Below are 25437 nucleotides of genomic sequence, written 5' to 3' on the forward strand. Positions count from 1 at the left end.
AGTCTTCATTGCCAGCCAACAGTATAGGTACTGTTATTTACAGCATTTCAGAGAAGAAGAAATGGAATCTTAGAAGGATTAAGTAACCTGCCCAGGGCTGTACAGCCAGGAAGCAGCTGCAGGTGTGTGGAAGCAGGCTGAGCATCTTCTTGCCAGGCAACCAGCCCCAACCCTCACTAGGTCCAGCCATACTCAAGGAGAAGGGATTCCATGAATACCAGGAAGCAGGGATTATTGGTGGCCAGCTCAGAGGTTGCCGACCACAATAAAGAAGCTTACTTCCTTACGTCCTTCAGAATGGCAACTATGAACTAGAGATAGTGACCAAGGCAGAAGGGGGCTGGCAGGTGGGGAGTTTATTCACTTATCTTAACTGTCCATGGATGTCAGCACCTGTCTCCTCTGCTCTTCCTGGAGCCCCAAGTCCCAGCATGGATTTAGAAGGCTGATTCCTTAGCAGTTGTAGTAGAATCAACACAGCATAAGAAGGTCCACAATGAGTGCCTCAGTTTATCATATGGACCCACATATTAAAATAAAACTCTCTGCAGCACCATTCACAGTGGCTAAATCATGGAAACAACCCAACTGTCCCTCAACAGATGACTGGATAGACACAATGTGGTATGTACATACAATGGAATATTATTCAGCCATAAAGAGAAATCAAGTTCTGACACATGCTACAACTTGGGTGAACCTTGAACGCATCATGCTGAGTAGAATGTCAGACACAAAAGGACAAATATTGTGTGATCCCACTTACATGAAATATCTTGTTGTTGTTGTTAGGTGCCATCGAGTCGGTTCCGACTCACAGCAACTCTATGTACAACAGAACAAAACACTGCCCGGTCCTGTGCCATCCTCACAATCATTGTTATTTTTGAGCCCATTGTTGCAGCCACTGTGTCAATCCATCTTGTTGAGGGTCTTCCTCTTTTTCGCTGACCCTCTACTTTACCAAGCATGGTGTTCTTCTCTAGGGACTGGTCCCTCCCAATAACATCAATTCTTCTTCGGTCCTTTTTATTTATTGTCCAGCTTTCACATGCATACGAGGCAATTGAAAACACCATGGCTTGGGTCAAGCACACCTTAGTCTTCAAGGTGACATCTTTGCTTTTCAACACTTTAAAGAGTTGTTTTGCAGCAGATTTGCCCAATGTGGTGCATCATCTGATTTCTTGACTGCGGCTTCCATGGATGTTGATTGTGGATCCAAGTATAATGAAATCCTAGACAACTTCAGTCTTTTCTCTGTTTCTCATGATGTTGCTTATTGGTACAGTTGTGAGGATTTTTGTTTTATGTTGAGGTGTAATCCATACTGAAGGCTGTGGTCTTTAATCTTAATCAGTAAGTGCTTCAAGTCCTCTTCACTTTCAGCAAGCAAGGTTGTGTCATCTGCATAACTCAGGTTGTTAATGAGTCTTCCTCCATTCCTGATGCCCTGTTCTTCTTCATATAATCCAGTTGCTCAGATTATTTGTTTAGCATACAGATTGAATAGGTATGGTGAAAGGATACAATCCTGACCCACACCTTTCCTGACTTTAAATCATGCAGTATCCCCTTGTTCTGTCCAAACAACTGCCTCTTGATCTACTACGTAGTTTTCTCATGAACACAATTAACTGTTCTGGGATTCCCATTCCTCACAATGTTATCCATAGTTTATTATGATCCACATAGTCAAATGCCTTTGCATAGTTAATAACATCTTTCTGGTATTCTCTGCTTTCAGCCAGGATCCATCTGACATCAACAATGATATCCCTGGTTCCTTGTCCTCTTCTGAATCTGGCTTGAATTTCTGGCAGTTCCCTGTCCAAGTACTGCTGCAGCCACTTTTGAATGATCTTCAGCAAAATTTTACTTGCGTGTGATATTAATAATGATGTTCAATGATTTCCACATTCAGTTGGATCACCTTTCTTGGGAATAGGTATAAATATGGATCTCTTCCAGTCGGGTGGCCAGGTAGCTGTCTTCCCAATTTCTTGGCATAGACGAGTGAGCACTTCCAGTGCTGCATCTGTTTGTAGAAACATCTTAATTGGTGTTCCGTCAATTCCTGGAGCCTTGTTTTTTTGCCAAGTGCACCTTGGACTTCAGTGCCCCTTGGACTTCCTTCAGTACCATTGGTTCCTGATCATATGCTACCTCCTGAAATGGTTGAATGTCTACCAATTCTTTTTGGTACAGTGACTCTGTGTATTTCTTCCATTTTCTTTGGATGCTTCCTGCATCATTTACTATTTTCTCCACAGAATCCTTCAATATTGCAACTCTTGAATTTTTTGTTCAGTTTTTTCAGCTTGAGAAATGTCGACCATGTTCTGCCTTTTTGGTTTTCTATCTCCAGGTCTTTGTACATGTCATTATAATACTTTGTTTTGTCTTATTGAGCCACCCTTTGAAATCTTCTGTTCAGCTCTTTTACATCATCATTTCTTTACGTTCAAGGGTAAGTTTCAGAGTCTCTTCTGACATCCATTTTAGTCTTTTCTTTCTTTCTTGTCTTTTTAATGACCTCTTTCTTTCTTCACATATGATGTCCTTGATGTCATTCCATAACTCATCTGTTCTTCAGTCATTAGTGTTCAATCTGTCAAATCTATTCTTGAGATGGTCTCTAAATTCAGGTGGGATATACTCAAGGTTGTACTTTGGCTCTTGTGGACTTATTCTAATTTTCTTCAGCTTCATCTTGAACTTGCAGATGAGCAATTGATGGTCTGTTTCACAGTTGTCCCTGGCCTTGTTGTGACTGATGATATTGAGCTTTCTCCATCATCTCTTTCCACAGATGTAGTCAATTTGATTCCTGCGTATTCTATCTGGTGAGGTCCGTGTGTATAGTTGCCACTTATGTTGGCGAAAAAAGGTATTTGCAGTGAAGAAGTCATTGGTCTTGCAAAATTTTGTCATGAGATCTCCTGCATCGTTTCTATCACCAAGGCCATATTTTCCAACTACTGATCCTTCTTCTTTGTTTCCAACTTTTGCGTTCCAATCACTAGTAATTATCAATGCATCTTGATTGTATGTTCGATCAATTTCAAACTGCAAAAGTTGGTAAAAAATCTTCAATTTCTTCATCTTTAGCCGTAGTGGTTAGTGTGTAAATTTGAATAATAGTCATATTAACTGGTCTTCCTTGTAGGCGTATGGATATTATCCTATCACTGACAGTGTTGTGCTCCAGGATAGACCTTAAAATGTTCTTTTTGACGGTGAATGCAACGCCATTCCTCTTCAAGTTATTCCCGGTATAGTAGACCATATGATTGTCTGATTCAAAATGGCCAATACCAGTCCATTTCAGCTCACTAATGCCTACGATATCGATGTTTATGAAATATCTAGAATGGGCAAATGCATAGAGACAAAAAAGGTTATTAGTGGTTACCAGGGGCTGGGAGGAGGGGGAATGGGAAGTTATTTCTTAAGAGGTACTGAGCTTCCGTACGGAGTCATGAAAAATTTTCGGAAATGGATAGTGGTGATGGTCTCGCAACATGGTGAATGTAGTTTATGTTACTGAATTTGACACTAAAAAATGGTTAAAATGGAAAAATTTTTGTTATATATATTTTTACCACAATTTTAAAAAATGTAAAAGAATTTAATTCTCTTTAAGGCTGAGTAATATTTCATTGTGTGTATGTACCACATTTTGTTTATCCATTCATCTGTTGATGGACATTTAGGTTGTTTCCACATTTTGGCTGTTGTGAACAGTGCTGCAGTGAATATTGGTGTACAAGTATCTGTTTATGGATGGGAGCATTTTGAAAAGGCTTATTAGCTATCTATTTGTTGTGGCCACTGGTTCTATTTCCTAGCATTTCTGCATAAAGAAAATATTTTGAGGGAAAATACTTCACTTTCCTAATAATAAGCCTCAAAATCTTTTTTTGATTTGCAGAAAATGCACATAGAATACACTTCCCAATAAAGGGTCTGTGTTTTAGTGACTCTCAGGAGCAATGGAGCGTCCACCTCATCACGCTTGTTCCATGAAGCTAAGTGTAGCAGGTGTTGTCGGTTTCTGGCCTGTAGACTCTTGGCCTTCTCATTTCAGCACACACTGGTCTGGCTTCCAACTGCCAGCACTTACACCTCTTTGCCTGAGAGCTTTCTTGGACTTCAGTAGCCTGCTCTGCCCTCTAACAGGCAGAGGTGCTGGGAAATTAAGACCAATGCCCACTCCAACCAGGGAGAAGCCCTCAACCAATAGACTGAAGGGAGTTGGTGTATAAATACTCCGGCTCCCTCATCCTCAAGTGGAATAACTTTGAGGCCTGTTTTCTACACTGTCTCACAGAGAACCTCCACAGGATTAAGCCCTGCTTGCCCCCAGTAGTAACCCACTTAATGACACACTCTTTATTGACTTCCTTCCCTTCCCTGTTTCACTTCCTCCCTCCCTTACCGGTGTTTCCTGAGATCACTTAAATCTTTGTCTCAGGATCTGCTTCTAGGGGAACACAAACCGGACACTAAAGGATGGATAAAAATGGTAGTTATTTAAAAAGAGGCTTTCTGTAAGTAGTGTGCTTCCAAGGTGCATGTAAGAGTTTATTCCCAGGTCATTACCTTCCTTTACAGAAATGCTATGGGATAGATGAAGCTAGAAGTGCTACCAACTACACGCCAATCAGAAATGAAGATAGAGCATCTCTAAAATGGCCATGGGGGTTAATAGGAGCATTGATTCGATTTACTAAATTTCAGCATACTCACGACTTTCCTCTGTTATGGGAAATGAAATATACGTGTAGTGATAACATATATGCAGCATCCTTTGAGACTCATTTCCATGCAGTCATCCTGGAAAAACACACCAACTGGGGACAAGGGTCTTTTCAGAGCAGACAATGCTGTTGCTTGGTGGTGCCCACCCCTGGATCATCTGGTTTCTCTCCAGCAGAACTGGTCCTGAGGCTGCCCCGGCGCTGAGGAATGGGGGGATGGGAGCAGAGACAGCATAACTTGGAGGGTAACTGAATAGGAAGCAGCTTACAGCATGTGGGCTCAATTTTCCTCAAAAAGCTCATAATATAACTGTCTAAAATGGCACTATGAACCCAAATTATAAGATAGTTATGTTCAGTCCCAAATTCAACACAATAAAGGTTATTTGCTCTCATGCCCTAGCAACCATCTCATAGAGGGGGAGAAAAATACCATACAAAAACAAAATATAACCTCACAAAGCAGTAATAAAACCAGCACACAACTATTCATTTCAAGTCTGTTTTGAAAAGCCTTCGATAATACCAGTAATTCCCCATAAAGCTTCTATTCTCTTGCCACAATTCCCTTCTGGAGATAGAAAAAGGTTTTCCTGTTCTACAGCCATTCCTTTTAAGGGAGATAAAGTCCACTTTATTTCCCTATTTTAAATGTTCGTCATTCTTAAAAAAAAAAAAATCCCTGATCACCTGTATCCAGCTAAGCCTAGTTTACAGGCAAGGCGTAGCAGTAATACCATTGTGAATCCTCCGTGTTTTGCTCACCAAGATTCATTTAATGGTCTTAACAAGGTGCTTAAACGTCTCACAAGAGCCTTGTCCATAAATGCTGAAACATTCTGATAGAAAGCAGAAAATTCAACCAATGATCCCCCTATTTCCAAACATTCTGATGCTTCATAGCATGCAGGCTGGCCTTTTGTCCTTTTAGGTCCTGGGTGACACCACTGAGGCCGAGCAGTTCCCCGGGCACCATTGGCAGGCCTACCTACCACAGAGGCTTGGAGGAAGGGTCTTGGGACCTCTGGTTGCAAGAACAGCAATCTACTTAGACAAGCTCAGTAAGAGGGGGTGGTTATAAGAATGTCATGGTCTCCAAGGAAAAGCTGAGCAATCAGGAACCAGCAGCAGCTGCTGTGGTAGAGTCATGTGGTAGACAAAGGGCAGGCGGAGCTGAGTGCAGGGACAGAAGCATCCAGGAGGGATGGGCATGGGGCAAAGAGCAGTCTCTTTAATATAAATCTGTTGCCAATGAGTAGATTCTGACTCATGGAAACCTCATGTGTTACAGGGTAGAACTTCTCCATAGGGTTTTCTTGGCTATAATCTTTACAGAAGCAGATTACCAGGTCTTTCTTCTGTGGTGTCTCTGGATGGACTCAAAGTGCCAACCTTTAGGTTAGTAGTTGAGCGCAAACCATTTGCACCACCTAGGTACCCTCTCTTTAATATAGGGGGGCAAAAAGGAAAATAGAGGAATAGAGGGTAGGGAAAGAAGTAAAATAGTAGGAACAAAAGAGAAAAGAGAGACATGCATTAAGTTGAGGAATGATAAAATATCATCAACAAATGCTTTCAGCCAGCAGTCAGCAACTCACTGGTGATAAAGACTGGCTATCCCTGATGCAGAATCAGCCTCTGTCATATGGAGACGTTGCAAATACAAAATCCTTCTAGTTTACCCAAAATGGTCATTCAGATTTTCATGGAATTATGGATTGTTTTTAAGTAGATAAAGTTGTATTAATTGAAATACAACAAATGTGTATGATCTTGATGAAGTCATGTACTTTTTATACTGAAATTTTAAAGCTTAAATAACTTGTCTTACATGTATAATAGAAACAATCTGTCGTGGTATTTTGGGCAATTTGATGTTTCTTGCTGCAGCTGATGTGGACTTCTGTTGGGTTTACCAGGTTTATCTTCACATATATGGTGGCCATTCTTTGTCCCAAAACATATGCCCTAAACTTTAGTAAATCAGTTCTTAAATTCCACTTCAGTTTCCATCAGAAATGTTTCCTGAATACCTATGGTGTTAAAGTGCTAAGCACTCCTGTGGATACTGAGTTGAATGAGATATAGCTCTATCTTTATGGAGTTTATAATTTTAACATGGAGGGGTGGGAGGAAGGAGAATTAGTTAGACACATACACAGGAAAGACTATTATCTGTGTCACATACACAAGAAAGACCATTATCTGTGTCAATGCGGGCTGTTTTTTAAACCTCTCCCAGCTCTCTGATGGGACCCTTTCACTATCCTCTCTCTTCTTATGTTGTCGTTGTTAGCTGCCGTCAAGTTGTTTCTGATTCATGGTGACCCCATGTACAACAGAACAAAACGTTACCCACCCAGTCCTGTGCCATCTTCACTGTCATGGGTATGCTCGAGCGCATTGTTGCGGCCATGATGTATTTTGAGTGCCTTCCAACTTCGGGGGCTCATCTTCTAGCACTATATCAGACAATGTTTGGTTGTGATCCATAGGGTTTTCATTTGCTAATTTTTTAAAGTAGATCACCAGCCCCTTCTTCCTAGTCTGTCTTAATCTGGAAGCGCTATTGAAATCTGTTCACCATGGGTGACCCTGCTGGTATTTGAAATACTGGTGGCATAGCTTCCAGCATCATAGCAACACATAAGCGACCACAGTACGACAAACTCTTTCTATCAAAATCGTATCCATCCTTTCAACAATCATATCCATAAAGTCTCGACAGATCATTCCATTGCATGTGATCTCTTTTGAACTTCTCCAGCTTTTGTTTATTCCAGTATGATGGAAGTTATTGTTGGAGGCTAAGTGGTGCCTTTAAGACACCCTGAGTAAACTGGTCCAGTGAAAATTGCTTAGGGAGACCATGAACACTGGAAAAATTTACTGCTGGGAAAATTTGCCTGGAGGTTCGGGTATGATAGTTCCTGCCCCCATCCCCTCTGCCCTGATTCCAATGGTGGTAGGGACCAGATGCCCAGGATTTTGCAGTCTGCCTGTTGCCAGCACCAGTGCTTGCCTCTTACCCAAGGGCCCCCACCAGACACCTCTGGCCAGCAGCCCAAGTGCCATGGGGAAAGTAATAAGCTCTTTACTGCTTTGGGACTACAGCCTTCAGTATAGACCCTGGCCAAAAGCATCTGATTCTTATCAGTGGCTGGAGGACAGGTTTTACTGGAGCTCCTATCCCCAAACTTGAAAAGCGAGTTCATCTACCCTTTACTGCACACACTGGAGTTCCATCCTATTCTTGAGAAAAGGTCAAGCACTCTGCCTCCATAGTGACAGTAAGATCACAGTGTGGGCTTGGCCTGGGCTGCTGGTCATTAGAGCCACAGCGACCCAACTGTCCTGGTTTGCCTGCTAAAAGCAGGAAAGTCCCGAACAAACTGAGATGAGTTGGTCACCCTAACTAGAACTGATCCTGACCTCTTAGACCAGCTCCCTGGCATTCATGAGACCTACAGCTTAGCAAAAAAATCCATGAGAGGGTCAAAGAAGGAGCTGGATCTGGAACAACCCAGACTGTAGCTGTCCTTCGCCTTATTCAGAACTCCTGCTGTGTCCAGAACTTCCGTGTGTACATAGGATAGTCTTTGTTCCCCTAGACTTGGATGGCAAAGGAGCAAAGAGGAATAGGAGTTTTCATCATCACCATGTACCTAGACTACATTCTAAGTCTTATCAAAATGGGATACTGATAGATATTTATAGACTGAGAGATCTGACTGGTACAGAGTTGGACCAAGGGCCAGAACAGTCAAACCTTCCCCCATCATCTGCTCCTTCCTCAAGGTCGTTAGGAGATTGATATGCACTGAGGGCAAAGTGAGGCAAAATGACAGTTATTCTAGCTAGTGCTTTGAACCCAAATCCTATTGACAAACTCCATCAAACTGGCCTGGGTCACTTAGAGAGCTCCCTCTGCCTGAAGGAGAACTAAAGTCGAAGCCCAAATCTCAGGGCAGACCACTAGATCACTCGAATGTGAGGAAAAGCCAAGCCAGGGAAAGCCACCAGGGAGCAGAGCCAAAGAAAAAGAAAGGGGTACAAGAGCAAGAGAAAGTTTGCCCAGATGTCCAAAGTCAGGCTGGGCTCCTAGCCAGGGCCTGAGGGGTAGCCATTGGGCCTGATACCACTGACCCTTCCTCACCCCTCAGCCCTCTGGAAGCAATGATATCCAAAAAGAGGCAATGGCTAGATCTCCAGGCCATTCTCTGTTTTTCTGGAATCCTTAAAGGCACAGTATCCAAGACAGATCAGGCATGTGCTCTGGGACCTTGAACTACTTTCGAAGTTCTATCTCTATGTAGCATGGCCCAGTAAAGTGTCCTGATTTTGACCAGTTCATTGAGCATGCCTCCTTTCGGGAGATGTGAGCTTCCCCTGACTTGGAAGTCAATACTGTATAAGTCTTCACAGGTCTGGTGGTCAAGAGGCCTGCGTTTTAGTCTCTTGAAGATCTTCTGTGACTGACTGGAGGCAAAACACTTATTTCTCAGCTTCCTCACCTGTAACATTAGACTAATCTTTCGGGACTAAGTTTCTTTCAGATTCGTAATTCGTATTCTCTCTCTCTCTCTCTCACACACACACTTATTCTGCTGTATTTCTAGATTTTAAGTCCCAGTGTCATGCTGAGCCATACTGGAAAAATTACACTGTTGGCAAAAGGAAAAAATCAGTAATACTAATCCTCTCTTGATTTAAAAGTTTGATATTTCATTCATCAAGGGTTTTTTTACATTCCTTTTGAGTTTTAAAAAGTATTACATTGAAATATTAATCTTGATTACTGAGTTTTTTGGCACCCCTTTAAATTTTTCTCCGGAATCAGGTGCTTCATCTGCTCACCTTGCTACCAGCCCTATTAAACTCTTCTCTAGGTTAAATCTAAGGAGCCCTGGTGGCTGCTAACCAAAAGGTTGGCAGTTCAAACCCATCCAGTGGTTCTGTGGGAGACAAGACCTGGAGATCTACTACTGTAAGGATTACAGCCTGGAAAACAGCATGGGGCAGTTCTGCTCTGTCACATGGGGTCGCTGTGAGTGGAAGTCAACTCAATGGCACTTAACAACAGCAACAACGATGGGCCTAATCCAGGAGAGTCGCCTGAAGAGGGAGGAAGGGAAAGCCACAGACAGGCAGCAAGAAGAGGCTCAGTGTTACCCACTTAACAAAACTCCCTAGAACCAGTCATAACGGTTATTTCATTATTAGTAACTGGCCCGTCATTTCTAGTTGTTTCTAATGTGTTCGTCTTGTTTACCCCAAATTAAAAACTCTTTGAGTATGGGACTCTCAGGTCTGTTTTGGTTTTTGTTTTTTTTTTTAACCCCCTCCTCCACACATCAAGTGTCCAGCACAGAGTTCAGTGCTGAATCATGAGAATGAATGACAGGACACATACTGAATCCTAGATTTCACACTCACCCTCTTTCGACCTCCAGAGGACAATTATTTCTCATTTATATTTTTTTTTTTTTGTAAGTTCAGACAGGGAAAATACAAGCATCTGGAAAACTGGAAAAGTGAAACAGTTGTTTTTGGCACAATGTATCTGGACAATGAAAAAGAAATTTGGGTTACATTCCTTGCTTTTTCCTCCCAGAGTCGAGAAGAGCAGAGAGAGGTGGGACTTAGCAAAACAAGCCTCATGGGGACCCAGCGAGTGCAGAGCCGCCTCATTCCGAGGAAGGTCACCAGCTGGACTCACCCCCTGCTTTGACCTAACAAGCCAGAGGCCACTGGCTACCTGCTGCCCTGAAGGAGAATATGTTCAAACCTGGGTCACGTAGAGGGGGCTGGGCTAGGGCTAGGGGGCAAAGGAAGTAGGATTTAAATGTTATCCATGAAAAGTCTTCAATAGAGGACGTTTTAAAGGAATTTTATTGCTTTCAAATAGATGGATTCATAAAGACTAATTGCTGTAAAAACGGACTCATGCTAATGCCCCGGCAAGCCTTTATCAAGTAAATAAGCAAAAATTGAGGTTCGGATGCTGTCAGGACACAAGGCACCAGCACTAGACTAGAGTCTCCCCTTCTTTGGCCACTAAATGGCTGTGTGCCCTTGAGCAAATCACTTACCCTCTCTATGCTTCCTTTTCTTCACCTGTAAAAGACAGTGGTGGGCTAGATGGCCCCATGCTCCCTTCTACCTCTGACATTTATATAAATCAGTTGCCATCCAGTTGATTCTGACTCATGCAGACCCCATGTGTGTCAGAGTAGACCTGAACTCCATAGGGGTTTCAGTGGCTGATTTTTCTGGAGTAGATCACCAGGCCTTTCTTCAGAGGTGCCTATGGATGGACTCGAACTCTAAGAGGGAAGCACTTAAAGGGCTGGGGAAAGTTTGTTAAACATTCCCTCCTGGTATCTTTCTGCTCTGTTGGTCTCTTTTCATAGAGAGTGTTAAGTTCTTAATTAGTAAGTTTCAGAATAAGGAGCCCTGGTGGCACAAATGGTTAAGTGCTCAGCTGCTAACCTAAAGGATAGCTGTTTGAACCCACCCAGCAACTCCAGAGGAGAAAGGCCTGGCGATCTGCTCCTGTAAAGATTACAGCCAAGGAAACCATACAGGACAGTTCTCCTCTGTCCTATAGGGTCACTATGAGTTGAAATTGACTCGATGGCACACAACAACAACGTGTTTCAGAACATGAAGAAATACAAAGCTTTACTGTATATCTGGGAAGAATGAAGGTTTACCTTTTAAAGCAGAGAAATGAGAGCTTGCTTAAGAGTCTAACTGAAGCAATTCACACCCCCACAAAAATGAAATGGAAGCATGAAACATCCTGAAAATCTGGGACTCTGTGCAAAGAACAAGTACTGTGTTGGTATATTTAAAAGGATTTTCATTCCATTTGCAACACCTTTGTGCTTCTTTTATGGATTTCTCCATCTCTTTCCAGCTCTGCAAGAGCTATTTTAAGACTCTGTTTTCCTTCTATATGGTAATACTGCTCAGACAGGCAATTTAGTTGTCATCATACTTTTTTTAATCTTTCAAGACCTTTTGTTATGGTGAAATAATTTTAGGCACACCAAGCACAAATCCATTAAATACTTTCTTATTTCACTAATGAACTATTGTGGGTGGTGAAAATTAATTTCATTCCACCCATGATACTCACATATCTTTTAATTTTTTAGCATTGAGAAATGAAGGTTGCAAATAACTGATGTCAAATGGGAGTCTCATCTTAAAATGTTGAGTCTATTGTTTCATTTATGCCAATATATATCAGAAGAAAGTCTAGGAAACTACTTTGCAAAATGAAAATGGTTCAACAGGTCCACTCTTGGGGTTGACATTGCAAAGATTTTTAGAGGCTAGATAAGCTCAGGAATTGGAAAACCTGCTGCCGTCAAGTCGATTCCGACTCATAGAAACCCTATAGGACAGAGTAGAGCTGCCCCATATGATTTCCAAGGAGTGGCTGGTGGATTCACACTGTGACTTTTTGGTTAGCAGCTGTGTTGGTTAAGACCGTGTGTCAACTTGGCTGGGTCATGATTCTCAGTGTTTATATGTGATCACTCCCATGATTGAATTTGCTGTGTGTAGCCAATCAGATGAAAGGGAGTTTCCTTGGGGGTGAGGCCTGCATCTGAATATAAGCAGATGTTCTGGCTTTTTTTGCTCTCTCTGGATCCTGCAACTGCCTTCTGTCATCTCACCTACGGTTCTTGGGACTTGAGTGTCAGCTTATCTGCTGAGCTTGGGATTCATTGATCTTCATAGCCTGTGAGCGGGAGCCCGGCTCTCCGACCTGCTGATCTTGGGCTCGCCAGCTTCTGCTGCTGTGTGAATTGAGAGAGGCCTCTACCCTGATCCACAGTCTTGGGATGTTCTAGCCTCTACGATCACTTGAGCTGTTTCCTTGATATAAATCCCTCTCTCTCTATATATATTTATATGCTTTACTGGTTTTGCTTCTCTAGAGAACCCAGCCTAAGACAGCAGCCAAACTCTAACCATTGGAAAGACCTTGCAATAATAGATTGGAAGAGAATTTTCTGAGTGGATGTGTTTAAGATCATCCTGATAGGCAGATTAGATGTTAGCACGCTTGTTTAAAGCATGGTACTGATGTTGCCAAGAGGGCAGTGGTCATTCAGTGATAGAATTCTCTCCTTCCAGGCAGGAGACCCAGGTTTAATTCCTAGCCAATGCACCTCATGCACAGCCACTACCTGTCTGTCAGTGGAAGTTTGTGTGTTGCTGTGATGCTGATTGAGGCTTCCAGACTTAAGATGGACTAGGAAGAAAGGCCTGGCTATCTACTTCTGAAAATCAGCCAGTGAAAACCTTATGGACAACAACAGTCTGATCTGCAACAGATCTTGGGGATGGCACAGGGCTGGACAAGCATTTTGTTCCATTGTGCATGGGATGGCCAAGTTGGGGGCATGGAGACTCCATGGCAGCCAACAACTGATGATGCCAAGGTCCTGGATTTAATCACCATACACCTCGGATGGGCCCCTGGTGGCACAGTGGTTAAAGAGTTTGGCTGTTAAACGAAAAGGTCAGCAGTTCGAATCCACCAGTCGCTCCTTGGAAACCCTATGGGGCAGTTCTACTCTGTCCTGTAGGGCTGCTATGAGTCGGAATCGACTCGACAGCAACGGGTTTGGTTTTTGTTTTTACACCTCAGACAATGCTGTTCAATTTCAGCAGCTCAGACCATTGCCATAATGCCACTCTGCCATTTTACGTACCCGTATGGGAGTCAGAATCGACACGACAGCAATGGGTTTTTGGGGTTTTATGGGAGGTCACAGTTGAGAAGGGTAGAGGAAGTGGATGGAGTCAGGCAAACACTTCTCCACAGCAGGGAAAGGAACTCGAAGCACAGGCTCTACTAACTGAGGGTCTACTAACACACTTTGACATGCACAGGGCTACAAGTTATAAAAATGGCAGGTCAGACCCAGGCACTCTTGATGGAAGTGCTTTGAAAAGGAAACGAGAGATCAACTCCACCACACTGATGACAGCAATGATCCCACTGGTGAGCAGGGGATCGTATGTGCTTTCAGAATAACAGAACAAAAGCCACAGCTCAAAAGACAGAGTTCCCTTGAGGGAGACAGGCTTAGGATCATGAGGCAAGAAAGGTCAAGGTCCTGTCTCAGGAGATAAATATTTCCAGAACTACCAAGGACCTTGACAAACGCGGAATTGGAATTGACCATCAAATGGTTCCTAACTTACAATCAGTCCCTTCCAGAGCCAACTCTGACTTACTTCAATTAATGTCAGCGCTCTAGGTAGGAGAAGCGGTGTGCTGATTTTTTTAAAGTCAGATTTAATTCCAATTTCTGCCTCGAAATGTGTGCAAACTGCCCCAAAGCATTCCATGAGCCTGGTACTTTAACCTTCTACTCTTTTTTCCTTTGTCTCTTATTCTCTACTCCTTTTTTATTTCCCTTCTTCTTCTTTCTTTCTAACCCCCAAATGGTAGCTAGATGAGTGGACACCATCAGTGATACTAAAAACAGACCAATCCAAAAGAAGCCAGACAAAAATGCCCAGATTCACGGACCGTGGCCCTGAAGTAATTGCTAAGGAGAGTCTGAAGGCGTTTATACTGATCCTGAGTTTAGGGCTTAACAACATAACCAGGAAGCTCAACGATGACTTAAGAATAAATTAAGAAAAGGAGAAGGACAAGGCAGCTGCCTTATTTTTTCAGTCTGTAAAAATAATTATTTCATTGTACTTCAGCACACACATTCACACACACACAACTTGACACTTTTATCTTGTTATACTAAATGGCAGTGAGCCTTGAAAAACTATAGAGAATTATAAATGGAGTCTGCCTTGAAAAAAAAAGCTTTCTCTCCCCAAGTGACAGTAAATTGGATAAATGCTATTTTTAGATGAAATATATCTAACTAATGTCCAGATGTGATTCCACCACATGAAGAGAAAAACAAATCTATCTAAAGCACTGAGCTGTACTTGAAACCTTTTTTTTTTTTTCATTCCGGGCACTAATGATTTATAATGGAGAGACTTAGACACGTGGTGCTGACCGTCAGCCTTTGGAGCGGTTCCTTCGGGAACGACATCTGCACACATGTCTTTAACATGGAGATGATCCTGGGGTTTACATTCCTGATTTAATTGTTGCTAAGTCTCTGGGCTTGCAACTTGTCTGCAGTATATTTCCACGTCAGCATAAAGAAATAAGGCCAGGGGAACAGCGTATCAGAATGTCTGTGCTCAGCCAGCCGGGTCCTCTAGTGGTTATCACCTTGAGAGGTCATTTGTGTATTCCAGTGATGCTGCTTCTGCTCCAGACATTCTTGGAAGTCCTCCTACTCGTTCACTGAAAGGATATTTATTGAGCATTTAATAAATGCATACAATTTTCTAAGCACTCGTTTAGGTGCAGAGCATAAAGGGATGAGCAGAACAAACACAGCCCCCGCCCTCGTGCTTGCTGTCTAGTGGATTTTTTTTTGTGGGGGAGCCCAGTTTACAAATTACAAAAGAAAATCAGTCTTATTACTTTAGGAACACAGATGGTAGTGTCGTGTTTGATTATAGCCTTCATCACCATACGTGACCCTGAATAAAATCTGGCCACTTGAAAAAAGTCGATTTCTGAAATCTCGCTACAGAAGATATTCAAAATAATGTGATTCGGGCTCTAAAAGAAGAGTTAGAGACAAATGATTAGGCAATAAGATCATCGCTGGCATAAAGGCATGGCCTTTCCAAGTGACTATTTCTGCCGCTTATGCTCCCACGAAGGAGTAAGGACATTCCACCCAGGGATAGCAGCCAGGTGGCAGGGAGGAAGAGGGTGGTGCAGGGAGTGGCAGGGAACTAGGTGGGGCAAATTCAGTCCAAGTCCAGGCAGGTGATGAAACCTCTGGGTAGAAAAGGGAGTGGAGGTCTTATGGAGGAGAGAGGTATCAGAAGAGTTGAACCCAGATGGTTGGAGAATAAGATCTTAGCCCAGCTGTGTAAGAGAATCCGCCCAAATATGGATGGGAAAGAACAGGAGCTAGGCCTGTATCCTGGGCACCAAAACCCAGGGAAATAGAAATATCCCAGTTACCCAAAAGCTGTTAGGAGCTAGACAGATGATTTGGCCTCTTCAAGGGGTGGGCAATATAGCATCACAGTGCCATGGAAGTGTCTGGCCCTTCTCCTTGATAGAAGCAGTTGCAACCATTTTAAAACCTTCAAGACTGTAGATGATATACTGTCTGGCTGCCTCCTTCTTTGTCCCAAGAAAAGGATAAGGAAGCCTAAGGATAATTGTGTACTAATTATTGAAGGTCAATAAGGGGTTAAGATGGAACAGTGACTAACAACTTTATTTCACATTCTTTCATAATCATTTTTTGAATAGCCAGTAGCTATCTGAAGATGCATGTATCTGAGAGGATCCACTTGTCCAAATACATATACATATATATACATATAATCATACACATGATTATGCAGTTTAGATTGTTTGGGAGCATTAGAGATGGATTTGCATATAGCCATACAAACTCTCCTCCCCTAAATCCTTCATGAACAGCATACACTGGAGAGAAGTCTAACTGGAAGCTGGAGTGGCCCTTGTAGGCATGAAGGAGAGTTGACCAAACTGATGAGACATCAGGCCTGCAACATGGGTTTCACTCACATCATTCTCTACAACTGAACTGAGTGGAATAGCCAGATTCCATTTCCTCGTCAAGAGCTGCCGAAACAGGACAGTCTTTTAAGCCTTTGTTGTTAGGTGCCGTCGAGTTGATTTTCAAGTCATAGTGACCCCATGTGACAGACTAGAACTGTGCCATAAGGGTTTCTAGGCTGTAAGTTTTAGGGGAGGAGATGGCCAGGTCTGTTTCCTGCGGAGCTGCTGGGTGAGTTTGAGCTGCCAATCTTTTAGTTAGCAGGTCAGAAACGTACTTCCTTGGTGCTCTTTGGCACCTTGGGCAAAGCTGCTCCCCTGTGGGGACTCTCATGGAGTTTCCTCTTGCTCTCCACTCCAGAGCCCTACTTTAGAACAGTGGTTTTCAAACCTGGGGTTCCACAGAATCCTGAGGGTACTTAGGGGTCATAGGATGGCCTGGTAGGTGGGACCTAGGCGTCCCCACCTTAGCACATAATTTATTTTATTTTTAAAATCAGTTTTCTGTACTGGTCTGCATATAAGATTTTGCTTGATAAAACAAAAAATGTTAGAGGAGGCTCAATTATATTTATTTTTTTAAAAAAAAGGCTTGAAATCACTGTTCTAGACCAAAGGTCAGCTGTCATTTTAGCCATATGTGGGATGAACAGGGTTAGACAATGGGGTAAGCAAATTCCTTCCATGGCCTGTTAAGCCCAAGGCATAGAAAGAAAGAAGGAAAATTGTGAAATCAAAAGCCAAACCCATTGCTGTAAAGTCGATTCCGACTCACAGCAATCCTATAGGACAGGGTAGAACTGCCCCATAGGGTTTCCAAGGAGCGGCTGGTGGTTTTGAACGGCCGACCTTTTGATGAGCAGCCGAACTCTTAGAAAAAGGGAAAAAGAAAAAGAAGGAAGGCTACAGAAAGAAAAAGATCAACTGCTGCAGTAGTGGTTTGGGGGCCTTTCCCCCCGGCAAATACACACATACACACGCACCTAATACTTTGCAAACAGTGTAAGGGGTGTCTGTGGACTTTGAAAGGTTCCTGGGTGGCACAGTTTGCTCTCGGCTACTAACCGAAAGGTTGGTGGTTTGAACCACCCAGCAGTGCGGAGGAAAAAAGGCCTGACGATCTGCTTCCGTAAAGATTACAGCCAAGAAAACCCTATGGAACTGTTTTACTCTGCAACCACATGGGGTCACCATGAGTCAGAACAGACTTTATTGGTTGGTTTTTTGGTGGACTTTGCTAACCCTTGTCAATGGACCCAGGTTGAAACCTCCATGGGAAGACGTCAGTCTGCAGCAACTACCTCAGGTGACCCATTCAGTGACATAGGGTACCTGTTGTGAAGGCAGAAATCTGGATTCTTGGTTTTTTCTTTGATGCTGCTCTGATCATTTTATCTCCTCCTCCTCCTCAAGATGTTGTTATGTATGAGCCATAATGAACCACAATGAGACAAACCCAACGTTCTGAACATGGGCTTTCAAATATGTTACTTAGGATTCTCATCTGATTTAATAGCCTTTATCAGTTACTCTCCAATTAATACCTTTAGCTCTGTAATCAGAAGAAATAATGTAATTGTCAGTTGCAGGTGAAGACCACCACTTGCCGAACGTGTTTCAACAGTTGTCATGTTGTTGGACGCACAAAACGATTGAGGCTTTTCCTGGAGACATCCAAAATCATTTGGCTATTTTTCTCTTCCTAACCCTGAGCAAAGGCAATAACTTCTTGGTGGTGTCATCAGGCCTCCAACACCCCCATAGGTCTTGATTACTGTTAACACTGAAACTTTTAGTCCACTTTCTATTTAGAACCTTAACCTGAAAACCAAACCCAACTCGTTGCCATCAAGTAGATTCTGACTCATAGAAACCCTTTAGGACAGAGTAGAACTGCCCCATAGGATTTCCATCTTTATGGAAGCAGACTGCCACATCTTCCTTCTGTGGAGTGGGTTTGAACCACGGACCTTTCGGTTAGCAGCCAAGCGCTTCACCACTGTGCCACCAGGGCTCCTTCTTTAGAACCTTAAAGCCAGCTAAATTGACCAAGTCTCATAACCCTCTCATGCTTGATCATTTTCAAAACAATCATTGTCTTTCTGGCTATTCATCCTCTGTTGCACTAACAAACCAAAAGCCAAAACCAAACTCACTGCCGTCAAGGCTGCTCTGACTCGTGGCAACTCTATGTTGTTACAGAGTAGAACTGACTTCCATAGGGTTTTCTTGGCTGTGATCTTTACGGAAGCAGAAATCAAGTCAGTCAGTTCCAACTCATAGCGACCCTATAGGACAGAGTAGAACGGCCCCGTAGGGTTTCCAAGGAGAGGCTGGTGGATTCGACCTGCCAACCTTTTGATAAGCAGCCAAGCTCTTAACCACTGCATCACCAGGGCTCTAACAAAGTAGGGTTTAATTCCAGCACAGACTTTTCCCTCTGAGCTTCAGCCTCACATACCCAGTGACTTATTGAACTTCAGCACTTATATGGCCCAAGGACACCTTACATACTTCCTCATCAGTATTTACATTTTATGGTGCAAAGAACTTAGCTTACAAGGTGTGTGTGCACATATGATTAGAAGGAAATACATCAAAATATAATTTCAGTGTTAACTTTAGGACTATGGGTGATTTAAATTGTCTTAGTGTCCCAAATTTTCTACAATGATTATGCATTCTATCTGAAGAAAGGAAAAGAATATAAGTCATCCTAAGGATAAGTTTCTAAAGGTTGAAAAGCTTTTAAAACTCAATGGCCTGAAGCTGTGGTCACTGGGGGAGGATCTGGTGTTTCCATGAATCATATCATGCTGCTTGTCTATTTACTGGAAATCCCAGGACTGCATTAACTTGGAAACAGAAGGGGAAGCATAAAATGCTGTATCACTTCATCAAAAACTTTGTGATGTCTAAGGATCAGGCCTTCAGTTAAACTGCCCAGAGCTTCACACAAATATGCTTGATGTTGGTCAGTGTCTCACACACACACACACACACACATACACACACACACACACACAATGTATTTCTTGCAAAATAAAAATATTTTGCCAAGAACACTAGGGAAAAAAAATCTAAGCAAAACTGACCCTGCCCAGTGAATTAAAGGGGCCCTGGTGGCGCAGTGATTAAGAGCTCAGCTGCTATCCAAAATGTCGGCAGTTTGAATCCACCAGCCGCTCCTTGGAAACCCTATGGGCAGTTCTACTCTGTCCTTTATGGTTGCTGTGAGTCAGAATCGACTCGATGGCAACAGGTTTAATGAATTAAAACATTAACCAGTGCATAATATTTCTTCTAAACCCCTTTTTTCAGAAAACTAAGTTAACATTTCACATTTTGAAAACTCAGATTTCTAATTCTATTTGGTCTTTGCGAGGGCTGAACTAAAGAGTAGTTTGCTCTAGGACAGTGGTTCTTGAAGTGTGGTCTATGGGTCCTGGAGATTCTCAAGACCCTTTCAAAGGGGTCTGCAAATTAAAGCTATTTTTACAACAATAACCTACTAAACCCACTGCCGTTGAGTGGATCCCGACTCACAGCGACCCTATAGGATACAGTAGAACTGCTCCACAGGGTTTCCAAAGCTACAATCGTTATGGAAGCAGACTGCCACATCTTTATCCTGAGGAGCAAATGGTGGGTTCAAACAGCGCCAACCTTTTGTTAGCGAACGAACACTTTAACCACTGTGCCACCAGGGCTCCTGTTACAATAATACTAATGTTATTTACCTTTTCACTGTGTTGAAATTTGCACCGATGTTAAAAAAACAATGGTGGGTGTCTTAGGCTAGGTTCTCTAGAGAAGCAAAACTAGTAAAGCGTATAAATATATAGGGAGAGATTTATATTAAGGAAATGGCTCACGTGATTGTAGAGGCTGGAACATCCCAAGTCCCTGGATGAGGATAGAGGCTTCTCTCGATTCACGTAGCCACAGGGGCTGGCGAATCCAAGATTGGCAGGTCAGAGAGCAGGGCTCCCACTCACAGGCTGTGAAGATCGATGAATCCCAAGATCGGCAGATAAGCTGATAGCTCAAGTCCCAAGAACTGGAGGTCAGACAAACAGGAGGCAGCCGCAGGATCCAGAGCAAGCAAAAAGCCAGAATGTTTGCTTATATTGGATGCAGGCCACACCCCCAAGGAAACTGATTGGCTACTCACAGCAGATTCCATCATGGGAGTGATCACATATATACACAGAATCATGGCCCAGCCAAGCTGACACACAATCTTAACCATCACAGTGGGTAAAACTGCTGATGCCTTACATGAATCAGCGCAGCAGCACTGAACTATTGTCATTGTTGTTAGTGGCCATCAAATCCGAATCATAGCAACCCATGTGTGTACTAGTGTGAAAAGTCCATTGAAAGGGTTTCAGATTCCATGTTGCAATCAGCCTTTAAAAAACTACCACTTATTGAGCTTTGGTGTGGGATCAAAAAGAATATTCTTAATTATCTGAAAAGGCTGTTAAAATACTCCTTCCTTTCTTTTCCAACTACATATCTGTGTAGGGCCAGATTTTCTTCATATACTTCAACCAAAGCAACATATAGCAACAAAATGAATGCAGAAGCAGATTTGAGAATCCAGCTGTCTCTATACAGTCAGACAAATATCTAAAACAACCCCTCTCTTTTCATTAAGCTTTTGTTTTAGAAAATAGAGTTATTTTCTTTCTAAAAAGTTACATTAACATACAAAGGGTTTATTAATGTTATTTTTAAAGATTTCTCTTTGTTTTTATAATTGATTGTGGTGAAATACATATAACCAAAAAATTGCCATTTTAACCATTTTTAAGTGTAAAATTCAGCGACATTAATTACATTCACCATATGGTGCTACCATCACCACTGTCCATTTCCAGAAGTTGTACATCACCCGAAACAGAAATTCAGTTCTAAGCAATAACTCCCATGCCCTCTTCTCCCTGGCCCGTAGTAACCACTAATAACCTTTTTTCTCTATACATTTGCCTATTCTAGATATTTCATGTAAGGTAGAATATACAATACGTGTCCTTTTGTGTCTAACTTATTTCACTGAGCATGTTTTCAAGGTTCATCCATGTTGCAGTATGCATCAGAATTTCGCTTCTCTTCATGGCTGAATAATGTTCCATTGTACCGCTATACTATGCTTTGTTGATGAACAGTTGGGTTGTGTTCACCTTTTGACTATTACGAATAATACTGCAGTGAGCATTGATGTAAATGTTATTTTTTAATGAACTAATAAATATTTTTAAAAAGATGTCAGTTCTAATTTCTTGTACAGTAAATACTGATAGATATAATCCACACAAACAAAGTTCTCTGGGGTCTTCAAAAAATTTTAAGAGTTTACAGGGTTCCTGAGACCAAAAAGTTTGAGAACTGCTGCCCTAGGCCTATGTGGTCTGGTTAAACTTTAATTTTTAGGCTATTTTCTGGACCATTTAACAAGTGATATACTGATAGCAACTACATCTAATGGTTACACAGAAGCTGCCAATATTCAGAAAGTGGCCATCAGGGCTGTCCAGGCACATGTGAAAAATATGTACACTAAGCACATCTTTTTTCAAGCGTGAATTTGGAATTTGTTCAATTTTCATTCTTCCCTTATCTTCCTTTAAAATGAAACATTTCAAAGGATATAATAAAACATCGAGGTAAATAAAAAAACAGTGCAAGTCAAATTTATGGTGTGGCAACATAAGGCTTGCTATTACAGCTTTTAATGGCAGATAGTTTACAATAAACATTGGGCTTCGCCTGGTAGAAAATAGTCACAGACAGGAGGTAATTATGGTACTTGTCCATCTCCAAGCATCGGAAACTCTGGAGTCCCTCCAGCTGAATCGAGCAGTTCTGCCAACTGTCACTCATTTGGACCAACGCTTTTTTTGTTGTTTTAATTAAACTGGAAAAAAGGAACATAAGAGAAACCTCCCTCGGAAAGTGCTAAAATTCCGTGGATAGATAAATCCGTGACCCATCCTTTTACATTGTCTTTATTAGTCTTGAGTAAATCACATAGACTCTCATAAATAGAGTCACCAAGGAGAATGGAATGTATACTGTGCTAGGAAGGGCCTGTTGCCAGCAAATGTGAACATTGTGATAAAGATTCTATAAAGGGTAAGAGAAACGCAGCTAGATCCCCTTACAGATAATAAGAATATAAATGGCCCTTTTAATGACCTTTGCATCATCACATATGAAATAATAAATACACCCAAACAGAGATAAAAAGAGGAAGAGCAAAATTATGCAAAATTTCTGTCGTTAAGATATGTGGGCAGCATAGCTCAAAATAGAAACCCAGCAGCTTTCCAAAGACTTGAGGGTTTTAGATAAAGAAAATATAATCGCTCTAATTTTTGTTTAATCCTGTTCCCTCCAGTTCTTGTCAGAAACTGTTACCCACCTCTGGTTATTTGGGGACAGTGGAGCTGTTCACAGAAATATACCTGAGACAGATTCTCGCAAGTGCATATTCTAATTTTAAGTTTTTAACATTTAAAAAGGAACTGTGGCAGAATTCAAGGGTAAGTGTAGGGAGAAATAACCAAGATATAAACGACACGCATATATTTATTAATCTCTACTATTCTTCACAAATGGAGCCCTGGTGGTTAAGAGCTCGGCGGCTAACCTGAAGTTCAACAGTTCGAATCCACCAGCCACTTCAAAGGAGAAAGCTGTGGGAAAGATTACCGCCTTGGAAACCCTGTGGGACAGTTCTACTTTGTCCTATAGGATAGCTGTAAGTCGGAATCGGCTCAAAGGCAATGGGTTTTTTGTTGTTGTTGTTTTGTTTTGTTTTTTGGTTTTCAGGCCAATTGACTCTGATTCTCTGAGGTGGGGGCCCAGGAATCGGTATTTTCCTGAAGTTCTCCTAGGAGATTCTGATGCACACAAAGGGAGAAAAGCCCCAATTCCGCAGGATCTCCAAGGCTCCTTCCCATTCTCCACTTCTGCCTTCTCAGCGGCTTGAGAGCTGGTGTCAGGAGAATAGCCATTTGCCCTGTTTATTTCTCCTTTGTCAGATTGCCAGCAGAGAATAGTTATTTCATATTAAAAAATATATATATATGGAGGTGTGGCTGTATCTTTTCATTTCCATAGTAAGTCATAGTAAGAGAGGCCCGGATCAGAACTCCCAAATTCTAATACCGGTTCCCTTAAATTCACTCTCCACACCATATCGAGGCATCACAAATCCAAGGCCCACTGATTCCCACATTGTAAGTATTTTTATCTGAGAAGGTATTTAAATTGTTGCCATTTAAAAGATACCAAGAGCTGCTTAGTATAAGGTAGCTACCAGCCATATGCTGCTATTGAGTACCTGAAATGTGACTAGTGAGATGTGCTGGAAGTAAAAAATACGTATCAGACTTTGGATATTTAGTACCAAAAAAAAAGCAGAATATCTCTTTAATGATTTTTATATTGATTACATGTTGAAATGATGATGTTTTAATATACCGAAAAACCAAACCTGTTGCTGTCGAGTCAATTTTGACTCATAGTGACCCTACAGGACAGAGTAGAACTGCCCCATAGGGTTTCCAAGGAGCACCTCATGGATTCGAACTGCCAACCTTTTGATTGGGAGCTGTAGCTCTTAACCACTATGCCACCAGGGTTTCCATGTTTTAATATAGTGGGCTAAAAGATATATTGTTAAAATTAATTTCACCTGTTCCTTTTTGCGTTTTTAAATGTGATAACTAAAAAAAATTACAGTTACCTAAGTGATCCACATACATCTATTGGACAGCGCTAAGAGGTGTCCACTTTCTAAGCCTTTAATTGAAGTTTATAGTGTTTAAAAAAAAAGACAGCTACTCATAATAAACTAAGTTGGGGGTTTGAAAAACATTCAATTACTGGCCTTTACTGCATGGCCTCCTACTAGGAGACTATTCTTAATAGGACTGACTGAAACTACACAATCTTACCTGGGTAGGGAACACTCAAACCAAAAGCAATACTTTAGCCCAGTAGGACACTCTTGTATCCCCAAATGTAGCTCTTGGGAGAATTCTAGTGGAACACTGCTAGAGGGAATAATGTGGAGATTACCGGTCATTTTTCCCTTCTTAACCTAACAATAAAAAAAGTTACCTTCGAGTCGATTCTGACTCATGGTGACGCCACGTGTTCTAGAGCAGAACTGCTCAATAAGGTTTTCAATGACTGATTTTTCAGAAGTAGATTTCTAGGCCGTTCTTCCGAAGCGCCTCTATGTGGAGTCAAACCTCCAACCTTTCAGTTAGCAGCCAAGCAAAGCATTACCCGTTTGCGCCACCCAGGGCACATAACATTAAGTAATTAACATTTCGATATGTAGCTACCTGTTTACAATATCTTCCCCATTCCTGTGCTCACTTACACTGCCAATTCTGTCCTCAAGGAGGAAACATTGATCTAATTTGGTAAACATTGATCTAAATGAGTGAGTGCGTTTAGAGGGGATCACATCTAAACATCCCATTCAGTGGCAACTTTGCTTTTCATCTTTGGTCCCTCAAACGCTTCAGAGTAGTTGTTTCTGCAGCATTGTGTGATTTCCAGCTCAAAGGTCTCAGATTATCGGCCCCGTCCTTGCCTTATCATACGGCCACAATAGAGGGCAGGGGAGGAAAAACACGTAAGACTGAATGGTTGGAAACAGGGCCAGCTTTCAAAGAAAAGAGTAGGCAACTGTCCAGCATGTGTGACTTCAAGGGTGCCAGGAAGACTCTAGCACACTGAGAAAACTGTTCTCCTTAGCTGGCTGAGGACTGTAACTCCACAGTTAGAGCTGAAGCTCTTTTACTTAAAGCTTTGAGGCCTTTCAAAGGCACACGCTCCCAGGTGCACCCCATATTAGTCATCTATACCTTAATGTGAATACTTTTCAGATCAAGGCGATTCAATAAGTATTGACTGACTATGTGTGGCTGCCCTAAGCAGATTTTGACAAGACTGTTAGGAGCACCGCCCCCTCCCGACAGTGAA

The sequence above is a fragment of the Trichechus manatus genome, unplaced genomic scaffold (genome assembly GCF_000243295.1).
Source record: "Trichechus manatus latirostris isolate Lorelei unplaced genomic scaffold, TriManLat1.0 scaffold00028, whole genome shotgun sequence".
Lineage (NCBI taxonomy): Eukaryota > Metazoa > Chordata > Mammalia > Sirenia > Trichechidae > Trichechus > Trichechus manatus.